This window comes from Echinops telfairi, unplaced genomic scaffold (assembly GCF_000313985.2).
Source record: "Echinops telfairi isolate 266 unplaced genomic scaffold, ASM31398v2 ScPeMD7_7469;HRSCAF=8507_0, whole genome shotgun sequence".
Taxonomy (NCBI): domain Eukaryota; kingdom Metazoa; phylum Chordata; class Mammalia; order Afrosoricida; family Tenrecidae; genus Echinops; species Echinops telfairi.
The window spans coordinates 35,515,726-35,538,939 of NW_022111372.1; the positions used below are offsets into that span (position 1 = coordinate 35,515,726).

General features: G+C 46.5%; 1 pseudogene; it reads right to left on the reverse strand.

Annotated features, from left to right (window-relative positions):
• Positions 1–838: 838 nt before the first annotated feature.
• The window catches only part of LOC123521026, a 31,650-nt pseudogene continuing 9,274 nt past the window's right edge, over positions 839–23,214 (reverse strand).

A 23,214-nucleotide genomic window follows, 5' to 3' on the forward strand; every position in this document is an offset into this window, starting at 1 on the left:
TCCCCTTGAAATTGGATCATTTTACCACTATGTGTCTTTTTTTTCTTGTTGTAAGTGACATTTTATTGGTTGTTTTGAGATCAGGACAGAGACATTTTGAACATTTTGTACACAATTCTTAATGCAAGTACCAAAATCCTAAAATGGCATGTAGATAAGATTTGTTTCTAAATTCCAGTGACTTTCCAGCTTTAAATTTAGAGGCATTTAAAAAAAAGAGAGATTATCAAGTACCATTATCTTCAAATGTTGGTAAACTGCTACATTTTAAGTCCAACTAATTCACAATTCAATGTCACACACAGTACACACTCAAATGTTCAATCCTTGACAGCACGTCACAAAGTGATTGGGAACACGGGACTACCACGACCACACGTGTTACAGAATGCACAGTCTGACGAGAGCCGTGATGGCAGAATGGTTTTCAGACACAATTCTATTAAGAGAACAAATGTGGAAACAACATTTTAAATGTTCAAGTCATACAAATGCATGACAGTGACTCCAAATTGCCATTAAGTATGTTTGTATAAGGGATACAAAAACTTCCTCCATCCCATGGAATGTTATGTTGACACCCAAGACAGTCAAATCTTCCCACAATTCAACATCCCACTATTTTCTGGTTGTACTAAAAAATAAACGACGAGTAAATTATTTCACATCTTAAAAAATTATATATAGACACTTTAAAAAATGGGATGAATTGGGATTTCCTTCTTAAATATGTTTCTAGAGTTACTAAAAACCTTGTATGTACAAAATAGTTGACAAAAATATTTCTCTGGATTGTACAAGAAGGGAGATAACAGGGCCCACTAAGACATGATAAACATTAATGAGACTTGACTTCTTTTTCTCCTGCTTCATCAGAGGCTGGATCCTCCTCATTTTTTGTTTCTCCGTTTTCAGCAAGTAAGTCTTTAGCTTCTTGGTTAGCTTCTTCATCCCGTTTTCCCTTGCTCCTCTGTTCCCTTTTCCCTGCACTTTTTTGTCTGAAGATTGATCCTTTCCCAGTGCCTTTTTTGGCTTCGTCTCCACTTTTGCAGCACAGGTTTCACTGACAAGCTGGCCCATCTCTTCTTCTGCTCCTCCTTCACCGCCCCCTGGCTGAGCTGACCTTCCTTTTGGGCGTCTTGGCTGTGGGGAGGGCGCTTGCAGGACACCCTCAGACTGCTGGGCACTGAGAGCTTTCTTGAAGCTGGATTGCCTGACACAGCCCGAGCTGCTAGGACCCACGGCAGGATTACTATGTGTCTTGATGTGTTAATTTGGGGGGGGAGGGTGGTTTGTGTGTGTTAAATTATTTGGTGTGGGGTGATGTTAAACTATTTGGTGTTGTCTCTGTTTCCTGGATAGTGATAGTCTCCTCCTTTGTGATATTAGGGAATTTTTCTTCCAAGCATTCCCTTACTATTTTAACTGTAGACTTATTTATTGCTTCCTCCTCGGGCAGCCCAACAATTCTAATATTCCTAGAATGGCAGCCCACATCATCCTCAAGCTTTCTTCAGATTCGTTTACTTTTGTGTTTTCTTGTTTCACTCTCTTGGTGAAGTCTGCTTGGCTGTCTTTAAATTCACGGATTTGATTTTCCTTTTCTTCCATTCTATTGCTTAGATCATTTATTTCTGCTAACTCATCACTTAATTTCTGAATTTCCTTTGGGTGCTAGGTTTTTAGTCTCTCCATTTCTTCTTTTGCTTTCTGGACTGAGCCCAAGCTCTCTTGTATTGCTCTCAACATTCTCTGGATTCTCTTTCTGGCAGTTGAAGGGCTTCTCTTTCTGTGTATTCCATTGTGTTTGGGTAATCTTTAGTTGTTGACTTGTGTTTCTCTTGATTTCTTCTTTCGTGGTAGCTTCTGACGGCTGTTGTTTGTGCGGCATAGTTACCCAGGTGTAGGTGATCCGTAGGCTTCTGGGTTATGTAAGGGGAGAGCGAAGGGTTGGCTCTTTGGGTTAGAGGAGGATCAGATAGGAGCTGGAATTTGTATTGTGTGGAGATGAGGAAGCCGTTCTAGTTGGGTGGATAAGAGGAATAGGAGAAAGGTGCTCAAGAGTAGAGTTTAAGTGGTGGTATTAATCATAGGAAGCCTTCTTGTTAAATATAGTTATTTTTGATGAGTTGGAAGAAAGGATTATAAAAGGTGTGTCATTACTTGTCATAGGTTTTGGGAGAGTGTGGGATACTGAGGTTGGGGGGAGCAGGGTCTTGAGGTAATGGTGGTTGGGGTAGGTGAGGGGTATAATAAGAAATTGGGAAATCTACCAGAGTCACTTATTGACTCTGTAGATTATATAGGGAGAGTGCAGCCCATCTGTTATTGTGTTTAAGCAGAAGGCCCTTATTTCAGTGGCATGTACTTTCCCTGTTTTTAAGGAGGAAACGTCCAGTGTTGTATTGTGGCACAGTATTGGGTTTCTACACCACTCAGTACTGTCTGCCCTTCATGCCAGGGTCACATTGTGGAAATAGGCTAGTGGAGTGGAGATCCAAGTTTGGGTGGTGGGGTCTGGGGGTGGGGGTGGGGGATGTACTTCTAATCAGGAGGAACTCCTGCTAAGCACAGTAAGTCCCAGTGTCAGCCAGACACCTAGGTAGGGGAGGGGGAGTGCCAAGAAACACTTGAATACTGAGTTCTGGTTCCTCTCCTCTGGTGGGAAAGAGTTTTGTGGTTTTGTATCTCAAAAGAAAATAGGAAACATTCTAAGAGACTCTTGAAGGCCCCTCTAAAGTTTAGGTTGTGCTCATGGCTTTCAGGGTACCAGTTTCCTGTTCACATTATCTGGGAGTTTCTACCTGGCAGCTATTAGAACTGTGCTCTTGCTGGGAGGCAGGGAAGATGGGATCAGGTCAGGGAGTGAAACTATGCAGGCTCTTTTCTAAGGGCCTCGGTGAGCTCCAGGGTGTGGGGCTGGAGACTCCACGTGAGGGGTGGTCTGGCACAGGATATTCCCCATGCTTTCAGGTTGTAGAGCTAGAGGAGAAGGAAGAAGACTGGCCCTTACTGGCCCACTGACCCTGCTGAGCAAGGGGAGAGAGGAGACTGCAGTGAGCTTCCTCAGTATTCTTGGGGAGGGGGAAAAATAGGAGAGGGAGGTCTAAAATATTCCTGGAGTGGTGAGGATCCAGGTCCTACTTCTAATGGCCCAGAATTGGCCTCCTCACCTGTCAATCTCTGGGCCATACAAGGGGAATTCTAGGCAGGGGACTCTATCTTGATGCCATCTTCCCAGGTCTCCTCTCAGATGGATCTTGATTGAAAGTAGAGGGTACCAGAATGATATTTACTTGTGTTTCATTGGCTATGCAAAGGCATCTGACTCTATAGGTCTTAGAAAACTATGCATAGCCTTGAGAAGAATAGAAATTACAGAATGCCATATTGTGCTCAGAGCTTCTACATAGATCAAGAGGCAGTTGTGTAAACAGAACAAGAGAATACTGAATATTTTAAAATCAGGAAAGGTGTACATCGGGGTTGCATCCTCTTACCATACTTATTCAATCTGTATGGTGAGAAAATAATCAGAGAAACTGTATATATGCAGTATCAAGATGGGAGGTAGGCTTTCTAACAACCTTTGATATGCAGATAACACAAGCTTGCTTGCTGAAAGTGAGGAGAATTTGAGGCACTTGCTGAAGATTTCAGCCTTCAAAATGGATTACAACTTAATGTAAAGAACACCAAATCCTCACTACTGGATCAATAGGTAACATCATGTTAAATGGAGAAAAGATTGCATTTGTCAAGGATTTCATCTTGCTGGAAGCCACAAACAATGCTCATGGAAGTAGCAGTCGACAGATCAAATGATGTATTTCATTAGGTAAATCTGCTACACAACACCTCTTTAAACTGTTAAAAAAAGAAGATGTTACTTTGAGAGCTAAGGTGCACCTGGCCCAAGCCATGGTATTTTCATTCGCCTCAAATGCATGTGAAAGTTGGACATTGGATAAGGAAGGCCAAACCAAATGGATACGTTTGAACTATGGCATTGGCAAAGAATATTGAAAGTACCGTGGACTACCGAAAGGACTGCTCTGTCTTGGAAGAAGTACAGCAAGAATGCTTCTTAGAGGCAAGGATGACAAGACTTTGCTTTATGTTCTTTGGACACATTGTCAGGAGAAGCCAATCCCTGGAGAAGGACATCAGAAGGGCAAGGAAAAGACATAGGAATAATCATGTATTTTATTCTGTTGTACATAAGATCTGGATGAGTTGGAACTGACCCAAAGGCCCTAACAACAAATAACAACTCTACAGGGGTTCCATGGACCTTATTTGCATGGCTCTCAAGCCCACTTTTCCCCTTGGTGGGTCACACATACCTTGTTTGCATAGTCCCAGCCATTCACTTGGAGGGAGCTATAAGACCATGGCTAGAATGGCCATGTAAAAGCAATCCATCGCACCACAATATCATTCTTCTCTGATTCATTCAGCAGACTCCCTGAAAGTCGTGTTGGAAATGCCACACGCTCTTTTTCCTTCTGACCTGGAAAAATGCTCTTCACCGCCCCACCAGTCAGTGAGTCATTCCAAGCTGATCTTTCCATCTCGTTTGTCTGTATTTATGGAAGCCTGAAACCACTGAACACTGCTTAGTAAACACCAACCCGCTTACTGTGTGAATGCTGCCATTAGATCCCAGGACCTTCCCCTGGAAATCCACGTGGGTTGTGGAACATTGATGGACTTTGCTTCCCAAACTTGAGGTTTTCTGAAGGGTCATGTTTTTCTAACATCACTTCAAATGTATTTCTTAACAACTTCCCCTACCTTTAGGCTGGGGTGAAGGGAGAGGGGAGAGGGGACTGCAGCAGTTACTCATTTGAAGGGAAGTACAAAGTTTTAAGAACCTATAACCAAATGCTTCAAGATGATTGTGGTTCCTTTGTTTTACAAGCTCCTAAGGAAGTGTTCTCTGTCCCAGGGTAGAGTTTCCAGCAGTGGTTTCTTTCTTTCTTTTTTAAATTAAAAGATAATTTTATTGAGGGCTCTTACAACTCTTATTACAACCCATACATCACTTGTATCAGGCATATTTGTTCGTATGCTGCCATTGTTCTTTTCTAGACATTACTTTCTAATGAGCCCTTGGTACCAGCCCCCCCTCCCTTGGCCCCTTGAGAGATTCTAAATTATTATTGTTTTCATATCTCACACTGACTGCTGTCTCCCTTCCCCCATGGTTTCTGTTGTTCTTTCCCCTGGAGGGGTGTGTGTGGTTATGTGTTGTCGATCATTGCAATCAGTTTACCCTTCCTCCCCTTTTCTCCCCTCCTTCCCCCAACCCTTCTGGTATCGTTATTGCTATTCCTGTTCCTGGATTCCATGTGTCATGAGCTTTTATCTCTTATCTATACCTGTGTACATGATCCAGTCTAATCCAGAGTGAGAAGCAGTACTAGGGTCATGATAGTGGGGAGTGAGGAAGCTTCAAGGAACCAGAGGAGTATTGTGTGTTTCATCCGTGCTTTACTGCACCCTGATTGACTCATCCCTTTCCTGTGACCCCTCTTTGGGGGATGTGCCATTGTGTACAGATGGGCTTTGGGTCTCTGCTCTGACACCTCTAGTTGTCAACAATTTGTTTTTGTTTGTTATTTGTTATGAACCTTCTGATGCCTGTCCTGATAACAACTCATGATCACATTGGCTGGTGTGCTTCTTCCATGTGGGCCTGTTGCTTCACTGCTGGATGGTCGCTTGTTTAAGTTTAAGCCTTTAAGACCCTAGATGCTATATCTTTTAATAGCTGGGCACCATCTGCTTTCTTCACCATATTTGCATATGCACCCGTTTTGTCATCAGTAATTGTGACGGGGGCGGGATGGAGGGTGAGCATCACAAAATTCCAGTTTGTTAGGACAAAGTGTTCTTATATTGAGGGATGGTATGAGCTGAGGCCCAAGGTCTGTCCACAACCTCAGTGTATTGTCATATAAATATACGTGCATAGGCCAATACCTCTATTTTATGGTTTAATGTATTTACATATGTACACACCTATGCTTATACCTCTACCCATACCTTTGCTTCCTAGAGCCCTCCTCTGTTTTCTTTTGCCTTCCTCCTGCTCCACCATCACATTCACCCTACTTCCACCTCTTAGTATATCCTTTCAGCTAGATTGCTGTTGCTCCAACACCCACAGGATCTCTACAACCTCCTTGCTGTTGGTTTTAATTCCCTAGTTTTTTTTCCTGTCTATGGCACTGTTTGCTCATCACACCCTTCCCCCTACCACCTTCTCCCCCTAAGACCCTCCAGGGCCTTTGGCCCTGTTCCAGCAGAGGTTTCTGTATTATGTTATACGGGTGTTCTAGGTTAGATCAGTATTTCCAGGGAGTCTTTTTTTGCCAACAAGAGCCCCTTGCAGTACTATTCTGTGGTTCATTTAATGCCTGGCAAGTGTTGCATGCCTGCAGAACCAGGACATTCACACGTAGAAGGGAAAACTAAACAGCCTGCTTCTGAGTCATTGTTTGTCCTCATGGTACAATAGTGAGAGTATCCCTTTGTCAGTGATTTGTAACATGGTAAGATTTAATCATGCCTTGCCTATTAGTTTGTTTTTGGGAACCATATCTCCAGTGTTTAGAATACCAGCAGGGTCAACTGTAATGGAGCGATTTCAGCAAGACAGACTAGGGGAAAAGGTCTGGTGTTCTACTTATAAATATTACCCAGTGAAAACCCTAGGAATTACAACAGAACAGTATCCTATGTAGTGTTGGAAGAGGAGTCTCCTACCCTGGTTCCCCCAAAATAAGACAGTGTCTTATATTAATTTTTGCTCCCAAAGATGCGCTAGGTCTTATTTTCAGGGATGTCTTATTTTTCCACGAAGAAGAATATGGTACACATTTATTGTTTATTGTTTTATTAAAAGAGACCTCGCACTTCCTGTCTGCTCTGGTTGTGCTGCAGCCAACAGTGAGCTGCGCAGCAGCGCCCGCCGCTATGGTCCAGAGTCCAGAGTTACGGTAGCTTGGGGGGCCTGATTTTGGGGGAATGCCTTATATTTCAGCGAGAGGTAAAACTATAAGTAGGTCTTATTTTCGGGGGATGTCTTACTTTTGGGGAAACAGGGTAGCCTGGAAGGCACTTACCTGCCACAGTGGCCACACAATATACTCAAATGTACTTTTATGGATTGAATTATGTCCCCTCAAAATATGTATGGTATTCACTAACCTGCGTGTTTTCTTATAATCCCATTTGTGAATAGGTCATACTTGTTATATTAATGAGATTTGATTTGTCTTAATGTTGTTGTTGTTAGGTCTTAGGGAACCTATACACAACAGAACAAAACACTGCACTGTCCTGAGGCAGCCTCACAATTCTTCTTCTGCAAAAGCCCGTTGTTGCCGACACTGTATCAATCCTCTCCTCAAGGGCAGTCCTCGTGTTTGCTGTTACGCCACTCTTCCAACTGTGCTGTTCTTCTCCGGCGACTGGTCACTCCTAACAGTAAGTCCAAAGTATGTAAGGTAAAGTCTCGCCATCCCTACTTCTAAGGAGCACTTGCCATCCCTACTTCTAAAGAGCACTCTGGCCATATTTCTTCCAAGACAGATTTGTTTATTATTTTACTAGTTCATAGTAATTTCAAGAGTCTTGAAATCACAGCATCACAGTTCAAACATATCAATTCTTCTTCAGTCTTCCCATTCAATATCTTTCCCATGCATATTAGGTCATGGAAAATACCATGGCTGGGGTCAGGCACACCTCACTTTTCAAAGTAGCATCCTCATCTTTCAGTGCTCTAAAGAGGTTCCGTGCAGCACATTGAGCCAGTGCAATGCATCATTTGATCTCTTGACCGCTGCTTTCATAAGCATTGATGATGGATGCAAGCAAGAGAAAGCCCTTGACAACTTCATCCTTTTTTCCATTTGTCGTGATGTTACTTATTGGTCCAGTTGTGAGGATTTGGTTTTCTTGATATTGAGTTACAATCCATACTGAAGGCCGCAATCCTTGATCTTCATCAGCAAATGCCTCAAGTCCTCCTCATATTCAGCAAGCACGGTTGTGTCATCTTTGTATTACAGATTGTTTATAAGCCTTTCTCCAATCCTGATGCCACATTCCTTTTCACATTATCCAGGTTCTCTGGTTATTTCCTCAGCATACAAATTGAATAAGTATAGTAAGAGGATGCAATGCTGATGCACATCATTCCTGATTTTAAACCATGCAGTATTTCTTTGTTCTGTTTGTATAACTGCCTCTTGATCCGTGTACAAGTTCCTCATGAGCATAATGAAGCGTTCTGGAATTCCCATTCGAAGTTTACCCATAGTTGCCTTGTCATAGTCAATAAAACAAATAATCACTTTTTGTTTTGTTTTTAATTTTCCCCAACAGTTTTATTGCCATAAAATTAATAAGTTATACAATTCTCAATAGTTTAATCACATCAAGAAGAGTTTAACAGTCATCACCACAATCAGCTCTAGAATAGTTTCTTCATTTTTGTACTCATCGTCAGTAGCCTATTTCCCCTAAAACCCCCCTGCCATAGCCCCCAGGAATCATTAATCCAATTCCGGTCTCTATCAGGTTACCTATCCTGGATTCTATATACAGAAAGACATTAAAAAACAAATAAACAAAGCAAGAATGACAAAGTAAAACATAAAAAACCTCAATGGAAAAGAAAGCAGAAAATATTAAAAACTAGAACAAATTTAAATGGACTATAAAGGAGATCAAATGATAACCTAACTTGGTCAGCAACAATCCACTTTCTAATGAATTCTGATGGTAGCCTCCCTGGTCCATGGTCAGAGGGGATTCACCAAGGGCCTAATCCCTTCACTTCTTAAAAACAAAACAAAACAAAACAAAAAACTGAAACAGATTTAAAGTGGGTCAAAAGGGAGATGAAACAATAAGATATTACATTTTGACCTAACTATGTCTGCTATAGTCGATTTTACAATGCTCTCTGTCTGATAATAGGGCCATTCACATCTCTCAACTATGGTCAGAGGGGGTTCCACTGGAGGTAATCCATGTGTGAACCCCGCAAATGGGTTTTGGGCTTCCAATGTCATCCATAGTCTTCAGCAAACCAGTGTTCACACTTCAAGTTCTGATGCCATTCACTCCTTTAGATTCGGATGATCTTATTTTCAGTCCTTGGGTCACACATGCTGGTGTGCTTCTTTCATGTAGACTTAGTTGATTTCTCACTTAGATGGCTGCTTGTTTGAAACCAGTCTTTAAGATCCAAGTGCTATACTTTTTTATAGCCAGGCACTATCTAGTTTCTTTATCACACTTTGCTATAACACCTGTATCTCCAACAATCTCTTCATGAGGGTGGCCATTAAGCAGGGCCATGACACAAGAACTAATTGTTCTTAGATTGGGCTAGAATTAAGTTCAAGCCCCAAATCCATTAACACATCTATGGTTTATATATATATCTCTGGTTTACTTTAGAGACATCATTAGCATTTTATATTAGAGAATTTTATCGATCAGCCCCCCGGGGCATCAAAAGTAAACATCTGTCTTGTATTCTTTGCTTTGAGTAAAGATTCATCTGACATCAGCAATGACCAATGATAACCCTTGTTGCATTTCCTTTCCTGAATCTGGCCTGAACCTCTGGCCGCTGCCTGACAATGTATTGCTGCAACCGTTGTCGGATGGTCTTCAGCAAAATACGTATCTGTGATGTCAATGATCTTTTTCTGTAATTTGAGCATTCTGTTGGGTCACTTTCTTTGGAATGGGCACAAATATGGATTTCTTCCAGTCAGTCCGTTGGTCACGTGGTTGTCCTCCAAGTTTCCTGGCATACATGAGTGAGTACTTCCAGGATGTCATCAACTTTCTGAAACATTTCTGTCTTAGACAGGGTTCTCTAGAGAAACAAAACCAGAACACTTATGAATATATATACATAGATATATACAGCACAAAGGAATTTAACTGCTAATTAGTCCACACAACAGTAAAGAGGGCGCAGTTCAACTTACTTCTGTGAAAAAGTTAATATACTGTAAGTTCTTCAACTCACGAGGGCTGCTGGGTCCAAGATCAAGAAGCAGACAGCTGAGTCTTCTGTAGAGCAAGGCAGGCAGTCTGGCCACAGGCAGCAAACAGCAGGACGGGTCACCAACGGTCAGCCAGATGACAGGATCTGACAGTCCCAAGCTCAAATGATGCACACACCAGCAGTGTGCCAAAGCCAGTCTCGAAGGAACCTCAAGCTCTAGTGACACAATCCACAGGTTGAGTGTCGCACAGGTAGTGTAGCTCACAAGTTGAGGCAGAGAACTCACTAAGGCAGCCGCACGCTGGTCCAATCAGCGTGAGAGAGAGAGGAAAGAGAGAGAAGTGGGACTTGCAGAGCCATTTATCTCTTTGCCCTCGAATCAAGCTGTGACCTTATTAATCCCACATGTTCTCATTGGCCAGCTTGGCACAATAAACCTACCTATCACAATTTCTTTCTTCTTTAAAAAATCATTTTATTGGAGGCTCTTACAGGTCTTATAACATACATCCATACATCCAATGTGTCAATTACATTTGTTGTAATTGTTGTAATTACAACAATTACATATGTTGCCATTATCCTTTTCAAAATATTTTCTTTCTCCTTGAGCCCTTGGTTTCAGCTCCTCATTTTTCCTATTTTAGATCATTTGTTGTCCCCCTGTGCCTGAGTTTGTTGGCTCTCCCCTACCGTTCTCCCACCTCCCCCTCTCCTATGTCCTCCTGATCCATTGGTCTTGTTCTACCCCCCCTGCTCCCCAGGGTGTGTTTATCTTTCCTATCTTATATAGATAGACATGAAACAAAACAAAACAAAAAACAACAGCAATAAAAAGAAAATCCTATAAATAGTTCCAGGTCTGTCTGTTGAATTTTATGAGTGTTTTCTGGTTGAGTCTGATGAGGTATCATGCCCTGGCCCCGAAGTCTATTTGGGGGATTCCTCTGGGACATCATTGCTTTGCTCCCCTTGCTGCTCTGTTGCATGCCCTTCGTATTTTGCTCCAGTGTAGTGGGGTCAGATAGGGCACAATTCCCTCTCTGTGTCTCCAGTGTTGTTCCCCATAGTGTTATAGGTCAGTGAGGGGATGCTGTGTCTCATGGTCGGGCTGGCCTTATGGTCCTCTCTGTACATTGGCTGGTTTGAGCAGGAATATTATCCTTGGGGCTTAGTGGACCAGGTTGTGTTCCACTCTCTCTTTCTCTCTCCTTCCCTCCTAGTTTGCTCCCATGTGTTCTGAGTAGACTCGCCCCTCTCCCTGAGCTGTAGCTTCAGTGCTGTCCTCTGTAGTTTGTTCTCCTGGGGAGGGGGGGGTCCATGTAGCTTGGATTGGGGCCGTCCCCGCAGACCTCTATACTGGTTTTCAGCTTTCTGAAACATTTCAATGGGTAGTCCTTCAATTACTGGAGCCTTGTTTTTGGCTAATGCATTCAGTGCACTTGGAATATCTTTCTTCAGCATCATTGGCCCTTGCTCATATGCTGCCTCCTGAAATGGTGGAGTGCTGACTAGTTTCTTTTGCTATTGTGGTTCTGAGAAAGAGGGTCTGTTTATTATGCTAATGAGGCCAGATTAAGATGTATCTGGTGTCCATCTCTTTTGAGCTATAAATCAAGAGAGAAGAGAGCAGAGGTAGGGCTTCCACACCTCCTGGAAGAGACAGGACAGGAGCACAGACGTTGGGCCCAGGGTCTCTGCATTGAGAACCAGGAGACACATAGAGAGCGCTGAGAGCTGCAACACGACACGTAGTGGTGGGCCGTGGCGGCAGCAGAGCCAGGGGACCACATGAAATAGAAGGGGAGCCTACCCACAGGGTGGGAGAGAGCTGAGAGCCTTCAGGCAGGAGGCTTCCTGCGAGAGTAAGGTGCTAGCCCTTGGTGGTGGTATTAGATTTGTCAACCCATGGAGCAAGAGAGCCGAGCATCTTCCCACCAAGGCTTAGTGGTAGAGTGGGATGTCTTTGGGCATTTTTGGTGGAGTTAAATAGCTTTCTAACACTTGCCAGAGCAGGGCAGAGGCTAGGCCAAGGGGCCAGGGGGCTCAGAGCCAGAGCAAGGCCTACCTGCGGACACAGTGGAGGAAAGGCTGATCAACAGGCCTCTTTCCCCAGAGCTGATAAGGAAAGATAGCCTTCCATGTGAGCTGGTGCTCTGAGACCAAACTCTATCCTCCTAAACTGGAAAAAAAAAGTGGCCGGGATGGGGGTGGGGGCTGAAGGGGCAGCGGCAAGGGAGAATTTTGTTTGTAGAAGTCCTCCACCTGGGTCTTTCTGTTGTAGCACCATTAGAGAACTGAGACACAAACAGTGCCTGTGGGGATGAGACAGGACTGGGCAGTGTTGCATTGTTCTACCGAAGGCCTCCATGAATTGGAGCTGGCTTGATGCCACCTAACATCAACAATGTGATTTCAAGCGGGCCCTTATGACACCACTGAAAAATATGGGTAATGATATTACATTGACATATGGTTCTAGGACCCTGTCCATTAGTGAGCCTCAGCTTAGTGTCAGGGAATGGCTTCTTCTTGCTGCGGGGTTCTCTTGCCAGGACTTGGACAAAGTAAGTTGCTGCAAAAGGAAATGTTTCCATTTGTGGTCTCCTTGGAAAAGGAGCTGGAACGGATCTGAGCCTGAAACTCCAGAAGGAGGTATTTCCCTGATCCTCAGGAAACCACGCTGGCCAGGTTTATTCTGGGAAGCATGACTGGGGCTCTCTTGGACTGTCAGTTACTCTAAAGTAACGTGCCTGCCAGGGAAGAGGGTAGGAGAAGGTGGACAACTGGGAGCTGTCTTCACCATGCAGTCTCTGGTGGTGGCCTGATATAAACGTGGACAGACCAGGCCATTCATTCACAAGCATCTATTAAATCCCGCTGGACACCAGATGCAGGTCTGAGTGTTGTGAGGCGATAGTATTGTAGGCCATGACCCCTCCCATTGCACGGTTCCCATCCAACAGTGGAAAGGAGACCTTGTCTGCCGTTGTCATAAAGGACCATGTGACCCGTGGTGTTGGACCGGTGATGAGTGAAGTGTTTTGGGTGCTTGGAAGCGGGATCGGGCAGAGAAGGCCAGGCCATGGGGGAGGAATTGATTTTGAACTGGCATTGATTGGGCCTGTATTTGCTCCCTCTCATTGCTTTGACCTGGTCTCCTTCCCGTCCTTCAATCTTCCAGTCAGAGTCTTGATTTTGATACTGGAACTTGATGTCTCACTCCAAGGCCAAGTCAGATCCTACATGCGTTTCCTACCTCTCAGCCTCTGCCTGTGTTTTGCAGCCTGCTTCTAGTAACCCACTTAGCCACCTCTCTCTGTCCTAGAATGGCCCTTGCTAGGAGCTTCTGGGCCTGGGGCCAGAGCCTTGCCAGCTCCTGGGGGACCTCCTTGACACTGCAGCCCTGGTTGCTTGTCTTGGGCGCCATTGTCCTTGTGATTCTCATGGTCCTGGCCATTTCACTGCTACCTACTTGCCTTATCCTTGGCCTGGCTATGGCTGGATCTCTTTGGAACTCAGACCCGGTCCAGGATGGGTATCCCCTGTAGATGGCACCAATGGGAAGAGCTCCCTTAGCCTGGCCTGTTCTTATCTGGGTCCGGGGCTGGCTCTCTCTGCCTGCCTACCCAGCACTAAGGAACAGCCTGAGTCCTGAGAGATGACTGATCCCTGGGAATCCTGTTTGCTGGTGGAACCCACACGTGAGGACGGCTGTACTTGCATTGTACTTTCTGTTCTAGCACACAGGCCAGTTCGTGGTCACGCTTGTGCTTGCTCTGCACAGGAGAAGCAAGAGAATCAAATCTTATTAGCTTGAGAAGTTCCAGAGCTCTTGAATAAGCCCGCGCACAGAACCGCTGAGCTGAGGTATTCCAGACGAGCTGCTTTAGCTGGTAAGAGACAGTCTAAGGACCAGATCCAAGAGGCCACATAGAAGTGCTCTCTCTCCCCTTGACCTCACGCAGTCCTGCTTCCTCACAACTGAGTCCTTGTATGACCTTCGCTTGAAGGCAGCTGTTTCCCCAGGGGATTCTTCCTTGCTAGAAGCGTTTGTTTCAGGTACAGGGGTCGAGGTGATGCAGGGGTGGGGCTGGGGTGAGTTCATGGGGAGTAGATGAGATAGCTCAGCCTGCTCTAGGCAGCTTCACCGGGAAGCAGCCTTTCCTTGTCATCACCCACCCAAACCCTAGACCAGCTATTACTGGGCTTAGCAGCCCTCCTTATCTGACCCAAATACCTCCGGCTGAAATTTAATTCTGATTCCATCCTGAGTGATAGCGAGGCCTGGGTCACCAGACAATGGTGGGGTGTCCCACCTTGGGCACAGGTTCTGAAGATGGCTTCGGGTCTGCCCTCACCTTATGCCCATTTCAAGAGGCTCAGTTCTCTAGAGCCATATTGTCTTGGGTAGGAAGGGGGGCAGAGAGGCATCCCTGGGAGGAAGCAGTGATGGGCTGACCAGGGCATCTTGTGCTCTGGGACCCAGACACCCTGCTTCACCTTTCCCTTTCCCACCCTCCTGGGGTGGCCCAGGTGACTCCCTTCCCTTAGGGTCTAAAAAAAATGGTAAAAACAGAAGCAGCTTCTCCAACCCTCCCGACAGGTCTTTGTGCCCTGGACCATGTTGCCATGGAGTCATGAGTTGTGTGGCTCTGTTTAGCATCCATCTCTCCCATTAGACTGAGGTCTGGGGTTTGGATGGGCTACTTCACAGCTGGATCCCCAGGGCAGGTCCACAGAAGGCCAGTGTGCCTTTGCAACATGCAAATGAGCAGGGAGAGTTTTGAATTTGCAAAACAAACAAACAGGCAAATTTGGCTCATGGGAACCCCATGTGTGCCACAGTAGAACGGCACCATTTCTTCTCTCCCAGTAAAAGGGACCATAGAAAACAGGCCCATCGCTGTCCCTGGGGTCTGACTCTTTACTTATCCCTGTTGGGCACCTGTCCAACCTTTGTCACCTGGCTCTGCCTGAGGCCCCTGAGGACCTCCCCGGGAGAGCTGCTTGTAGGGCGCGTCAGTGGGCGGTGAGTGCGTGCAGACCCGCCTTGATCTTGAGTCGGTGCTGGGTCAGGCTCTCATTTCCTCCTACTTGTCCACAGGGCACAGCAGCACCTGGAAAACCCAGCTCCCCCTTGCTTGGCTGCCTGTCTCCTCCAGAGCATGTATCTCTACACTTATGTCCGAAATCGATGAGTGCTGGGCAGATGGGGCGATCCTTGTTCCTATAAACATCATCATAGCTCCTTGAAAAGTGGCCCTTGGGGCTGTGGATCAGGGCAGGGCTACCTGAAAGACTGGTGGTTTGAACCCACCCAGCAGATCTGCAGGAGAAGTTCTGCAGGAGACAGACTCCGTGGTCTGCTCCCTGAAAGATTGTAGCCCAGGAAACCTTACAGAGCAGTTCTGTTCTGTCATTGGGCCACTATGAATCAGAAACTGTCTTGTTGGCACAACAGCTTTATTAAAAACACATGAGGTTGTTATTTTTTATCATCTTTTCCCACATGACGCATGAAAAGAAATGTTGCCATGTAAGCACAGATATCACCTTGAGAGGGCACTGTCCCAAACCACGGCCAGTCCCTCGATCACCTCCCATGTCTGTTTCAGTTGGAGAGTCAAAGAGAAGACAGAAGAAGAATGAATGTATTTGAACTGTGCTGCTGTCAAAGAATACGGACTACAGTGAGTCTTCACTTAGCTACCACCTCCTAATCCAAAATTTCACATTTAAGACAACAGTAAACAAAAAATCTATTATCTGATCATGTTGAGCATTAGCAATGTCTGTCTGGAAGTCACGAATGTTGGAGTGCTAGGCAGGAGGACCACTGGTTGTAATGGTCCGTGTAATGTGTCACCCGCTGGGCCTTGATTTCCAGTGGTTTGGATGGGCTGTTGTGTAATCATGTCATTTGGCAGTTGTGTAAAGGTACAGTCATCCTCCATTGTGTAATCTGTTGACTTACCAATTTTAGATCTCTTGAGTTTGTTGGCTCCCCACTCCCCCTCCCTGCACCTTCCCCTCCCATATCCCCCCCAGAACTGCTGGTCCTGTTGTTTTCTCCTTGGGATTGTTCGTCCTGCCTATCTTATATAGATAGGCATAGGGAGAAAGAAAAAAGAAAATAAACATACAAAAATGAAACAAAACAAGAAAAAAAAAAAAAAACACACCAAAAACCAATAGACAGTTCTGCTGACCCTTATATGTGTTTTCTGATCAAGTCTGATGAGATGACAAGCCCTGGCCCCCAAGTCTATTTTCAGGGTTCCTCGGGGACTTGGTTCCTTTGCTCCCCTTGCTGCCCTGTTGCACTTCCTTCACATTTCACCCCACTGTGCACGGGGCAGGCCGGGCACACTTTCCACACAGCGTCTCCAGTGCTGTCCTCCATAGCAAGATGGGTCTGTGAGGGCACGTTGTGTCTCGTGGCAGGGCCGGCCCTATGGTCATCTCTGGGCATTGGTCACTCTGAGCAGGGTGTTGTCCCTGGGGCTTGGTGGGCCATGATGAGGTTCTCTCTCTCTCTGTCTCTCTCTCTCTGTCTCTCTGTCTCTCCCCCTCTTAGTTCACTCCCGGGTGTCGGGAGGACAGACCTACCTCTCTCCCCGGGATATATCTTCAGCTCTGTCTTCTGTGTGGGGAGGGGGTCAGCATAGCGGGGCTAACTCACTTACCTTAGACATATCTTCACGAAAGACCAATTACTAGAAAAGTGTATCCTAGTGTTAACGTGGAGGGTCAAAGGGAAATGAGGGATGGACGCAATAGCCACAGCAATGGACTCAAACACCAATGACCATTAAAATGGAGCAGGACCAGGCACCTTTCCATCTGTCCTACACAAAGTCACCACGAGTCAGAGCCAACTAATAGATGGCAACGAATGCCATTCTAATACAGCTGGCCAAGGCTGGGACAGGCCAAGGGCCTGAGAAGAGTACATCTGCATTGGGTTCTGCCCTGCCACCTGCCATGCTCCCTTTTCATCTTTGTCCCGCCAAAGGGGACATGCTGAGTCCAGGACCATGGGAATAAAGGCCTAAGAACAAATAACCCTCTCTAGATCCACTGACTATTGATGTTTAGGAAGCAGAAGGTGAGAATCTCAAGTTAAAGTGGAGAAAAGATTGCAAAGAAATAAGCTGAGGTCCCAGTAAAAGCTGAGCCTCCAAGCAGCGTCAGCTCAGCCAGATGTGGCTGAGATAATAACATATTGAAATCTCAAGCTAAGAGTGGGACAAGATAGGTATTTTGTGGGATGAAAGCCTTATAGACCCATTAGGTCAAAGGGGAGGGCCCTTTATGGAATGGCCAGCAGAGAAAGAACTCAGGCTTGACTGTTAACAAGATTCACGAGAGGTGTGACTTATCACTAAGGGTTCGAGACTGTTCCAGAAGATCTTAAGCTCTGAGCTCTGTTGGAAACTGTTGGAAAGCCCCAGGGCCCGAACGGCATGGAAACACGAGTGTGTTATTTTAGGTGGATGCAAATATTTTCGGCTTGCAGCACCTCAAAGGACTCAATGTACTTGTCAACTTATAAATCCCACATAGATTGAGTTGGCTCATGGCTTTTGCAGCCAAATAAACTCAGGTAGAAGTGGGAGGCTTTTGATGAGGCAGAGAAGAGGGGAGCTGGGGCATGGGGCAGACGAGGGTGCAAGGGCACAGGGGGAGTCACAAGACTGCAGAGGTTCTACTCTGACAAAGACAAGCTGGTTCCCTCGGGCTGCCCTCACAAAGTACCACTCAACTGGTGGCTTAAACTGGCGGTGAGTTTCTCACATGGTTTCTGAGCCCTGAAGTCTGGAATCAAGGAGCTGGCAGAACTGTACCAGCCCTGAAGGCTCTCGGGGAGAGCTGTCCTCGCCTCTCGGTGTTCCTCGGCTTGTAGACATATCACACTAATCTCTATCTCTACTGTCACACAACCTTTCCCTTTGAGGGACTCTGTGTCTCAAATATCCCCCTCTTTTCCTATGTAGCCCTGGTTATGCATTGGGCTATGATCCTCATGGTTGGCAGTTCGAAGCCACCAGCAGCTCTGAGGGAGAAAGACTGGACTTTCTACTGCAGTGAACAGTGACAGTCTCAGAAACCCACAGGGGTTGCAATGAGTCAGCATGGACTTGATAGCAGGGAGTTTGGTTTGGCTTTATGGAGTTTTTCCTATATGGATATCTGCCCCCAAAGGCAGTGCCAACTCTAAATCCAGGATGGTCTTACCCAAGAATAAGGTGACCAGACGTCCGGCTTTTGGCGGGACAGTCCCGATTTTTAACAATTTTTCCCGCATCCTGCGGCATTTTTTAAAACTCCTGATTTTTGGAAAGAATGCACGATAAGCTAGGGTATATGGTTTTTGGCTGCCATGTGGCTATTTCGCCAGGATATGAGTTTTATCAATGGTGTCCCGCTTTACCAATGTTAAAATCTGGTCACCTTACCCAAGAACCATAACTTATGAAATATCTACCACGACCCTATAAGACCACACTCCCTGGTACTAGGGGATGGGATTTTCTGTCAATTCACAGCTCCTCATGTTTGGTGAGTGGTGGGCTGGGGGAGTATGGATCTGGAGGCATGGGTGAGATGTGTCTGCCCATTGCTGGCCAAGAGAAAGGCTACCAGACAGCCACAAAGCCCTGGCTCAGGATGCTTGCAAAGAGAGCCCAGTTTCCAGAAGGAGCAGTGTAGGACAGTAGTGGTCACAGTCGGGGAGCTTAAGTTGGTGAGAATTAGAGATTATGCACATCCAACTCAGCTCTGGTATCCAACACAGGGACTCTTATTGTGATGATGAAGGTGGTAGTGGTCGAGGCGATGATGATAGTGATGGTGGTGGTGACAATGGTCATGGTGATGGTGGTGATGGACATATCTTTCAACCCAGAGGAGTCCTGGTGGTGTAGTGGTTACATTTGGGTTGTTAACTGCAAGCTCAGCAGTTCTAAACCATCAGCTCCTCATGAAAAAAAAATTGAGGCTTTCTAAGTCCTGTAAAAAGTTACAGTCTTGGAACCCATGGGTGCAGTCTACCCTGTCTTATAGGATGGCAGTGAGTCAACATTGAATCAATGGCAGTGAATTTGGTTTGGGTTTGGATTCAACCCACGCGTCTGTCCCTCAATGATGCCAGTGGTCTGCACTTTATTACCAGCGTATAGGCTGGTGTTTGAACCCACCCAGTGGTAGTGCAGAATAAAGGCCTGGCAATCTGTGTCACTAAAGATTCACGCCAAGAAAACCAATGGTGCATTTCTACTCTCTGGCAAACAGGTTGCCTTGAGGAAGAATTGACTTGGTAGTAACAGGATTTTGTTGCTGTTGTTTTGAAAGATTCTGCACACCAAGTGGTACCCATGGCTAAGCACTCCCCTGCTCTCTGGAGGCATGGCTGCTTGGACCCACTCAGAGCCACCTCAAAGGCAGGCATGGCGATTTGCTTCCCGGAGGCCTCATCCTTGAGAATCCAATGAAGCAGTTCTACCCACAGGGCAGTCATGAATCAGAATAAATTTTTTTGTTGTTGTTCAACCCTCTACAAGGGACGATGTAGGTTAAGTTAATTTTTCTTCCATTTCCTCTTGGGCTCTCTGCCCTGAGTTTGAACTTGGTTAAGTTTGTCAACTTGGATCATCTCCCAGGATCCCTTCTATGTAGGTGCTTGAAAGAAAGACATGCTCCTCCTCACCCCCCAGAAATCCTAAAAGAGTGTGGCAGTTACATAATCTGGTGTCAATTTGAGGATTCAGAGTTAGTCAGTCAGATAGCAGGTTGATGACCTCAGTTGGAGGCGCTAAGGAGATTAGAAAGCTTGCTGGAGGCAGGACACAGGCAGACCTCCTGGGAGACCTTGCGGCTGACAAGACACATGGAACTATGCTAGTGCCCTGGGAGCTGGAGAAGCCACGTGGAGACCCCTGCCAGCGCTGAGATGCTTACAACACCATTGAATCCACAAGACTTCCCACCCACTGGCCTGTGATCGTCCTGCATTTGGTGTCATTTGCACGTATTTCGTGAGTCTGAAGAGGACTATATACATTGTTATCAGACATATTGGCTAATATCGGACTTATGGACTTGATCTGGACTGGGCTGGGATGTTTTCTCAATATTCAAGTGCTCTTGTAGATAAAGCTCTTTCTTATACACATACGAGGGTCTATGAATTTGTTTCTCTAGTCTACCCAGACTAACACAGATCGTTTCCTTGAGACTGGGGCCTGGGCGCTGGCATTTCTTAAAGCACTTCCATGAAAAGACCAACTCCTCCCCCTCCCCTCCAGCTTGTGAGGGGCCCTCCTAGAGTTAGTTGTGAAATCCCGAGTCCCAGGAAACCCTGGTCAGTGGGTCACCCTACCCTGTGGGCATGGAGAAATGAGAGCCAGGGGACTCTGGGGCTGGGGTACACAGGAAGAGAACATCACCTGCTGCCCCTGTTGTTCCACAGTGTGGCTGTGCCCAGATCAGAGAGTGCGTGCCATTGCGCCGAAGCTCCATTACAAAACTCGGCCTTTCCTAAAAGACGCAGCACTGTGCACACCACGGTCCCAGGCTGACTGTGCCCCTGTGATCGTCACAGCTCCCCATGAGCAGCAGGGACCCCTGCTTCCCCAAGGCCACTTCTCATGCTCTCTCACCTCCCCATGTCTGGGTCCCCTTCGTTTACACTCCCTTCTCTGAGTGAGGTTGGGTGACAGCTGACTGTTCATGGAGCCCATCTGGAGAGCACAGCCCAGGGCAGCCACCAGCGGTAGCCACCTCCTATCAAGGGGAAGAGGTGTGCTCTGGGCTGTGAGGCTGTTGTCCTGGGACCCACTCCCTATGCCAGGCAATTAGCAAGCCCTAAAGAGAGCATGGTGGCACAGATGGTTTGTGCTCAACCAATGTGCTGTGGAGGAAAGGCCTGGAAACCTGCTTCTGTAATGGCAACAGCCCAGGACACCCTACAGAGCCCTTCTCTGAAACACATGGGGTCACCATCAGTCGGAATGGACTTCATGGGATTGGGCTCAGTTTGGGGCTTGGGGTGGGCAGAGAACAGCAGCAAGGAGGACAAGTGGGTTGGGAGATGAAGCTTCTAAGTGCTGAACACCTACGAACCCTCAGGAGGGTGATTGTTATCGGTTGCTATTGAGCTGACTCAAACCCCTGGTGACCCCACGTGTCCCCCTGTGTAGGACTGTGCTCCACAGGGTTTTCAATGGCTGTGACCTTTCAGAAGTTGCTCAACGGGGCTTACTTCTGAGGTGCCTCCGATTGGGTTTGAACCATCAACCTTTGGGTTGGTAGTTCAGTATGTAACCATTGTGATCTTCCAGAGCACCAGAGGGTTAAATGAAGAACTAAATAATGTTACTCGTCTTCTAATAGGACTGTTGACGCTCTCCCGGGGCCAAGGGAAGCTGTTGCTGAAGACTGTGCCCTGGGTTTCTAGTCCTTAGGCACCCTCGGGGCCACTGTAGCTAGGAGAGCCAGCCTTTCTCCCCGGGGGCCCAGGTGTCTCCAGCCCAGGAGAGCCTGGCAGCCCCAGGAATTGAAAAGACAGAGGTGGTTGCTTCTCATTGGACACAGAAAGCATGTTGCCACTATTGTTCCTTTCTCTCCTCTTCCTTCCTTCTTGGGAGTGTGTGTCGGGGTGAGGAGTAAGGAATGGGGACAGCGGCCCTGTCTCTAGGCATCTTCGCTAGCCCTCAACCTGGCTGCCTTCTCTGAGCAGAACAGTCTGATAAAACTTCTGCCTTCACATGTTGCTGGGGTCCCTTGCCTTGAGTGGATGCCAGCTCATGGCGACTTTATGACCAACAGAGCGAAGCCCTGCCCAGTACTGCGTCCTCCTCACAGTCAGCCCGTTGCAGTCCACTGTGGTGGCCCCGCGTCAGTCCATGTCTCCACAGTCTCTCTCACCCTCACTCGCTTTCCGTCTTCTCTCACCTTCACCCCCTGCGCTTCACCCACCATGACAGCCTCTTTCCATGATGGCTCTGGATGATGTGTCTAGAGCAAGCCAGTTCGAGAATATCCTGTTGCAACCCATCATCCTCATCGACTGGTATTTGGAAGTGGGCCTTTCTTCCTGAGTCTGGAAGCTCTGCTGAGACCTGTGCACCATGGGGGACCCTGCTGGTCTTTGCAACATCCGTGGAATAGCTTCCAGCACACAGAAACATGCATGCCACTTTCCAAGCCGAAGATCTGGGCTTACTTCCTGGTCGATGTACAACCGCACCCATTTGGGAGGGGAGGAGTGTGGGTTGCTTTGTTGCTGAGTTGGTTTCAGCAAAACTTCTAGACGAAGGCAATCGACTTCTGATAATCCACCAGTGAAAGTCTGTGAGTCATACTGATCAGATCTGCAGCTGATCACGGGGATGGTGCAGGATCAGGCAGTGTTTCATTTCCGTGTGTGGGGGGTGGGGGGTGGGGGGCGTGCAACTTGGCCCCAGTTAACAAGAGCAGTAACATATCAATCTTGGCTTTAAAGCCACATGCTAATATCCATTATTGGGTATAGGACAGTTCTGATCATCCTAAACCATGTTTCACCTTGTTCTGAACAAGAAGTCTCCTCGTGCATTGTGGGTGCTGCTAAGGACCAAGCCTGAGTTTCTCCACTCAGAAGCAAGATGCTGAGGTCCAGAGGATGGAGATTGGCCCGGCTGAACAAATGCCTCCAAATCCAGTGGAGAACCCACGACACCAGCTGTGCCTGACGTTCCGTTTGCCATACGCGCTGCTACACACTGCCAAACTCTTGGGTCCTTATTTGGGTAGTTTTGTGTCTGTATTTGCATCAGCTTCTCCATAAGCTTCTGTGTTATAATACTCTTATGTTATGTTGTGTTGTGTTGTGTTCTGTTGTGTTATACCTTTCCTGATGGGCTAATATTGGGAGCGTCTAAAGCTTATCCTTTGTTGCTCAGAGCCTTAGCTTTGGAGTTGACCTTAGAAGGAATTGAACATAGAAGTCTTCTATGTTAAATCACAATTTGGGTGGCATTTTTAATTTTAATTTTTAAAAAATTGTTTTATTAGGGGCTCATACGACTCATCACAATCCATACATACATCAATTGTGTAAAGCACATTTGTACATTCATTGCCCTCATCATTCTCAAAACATTTGCTCTCCACTTAAGCCCCCG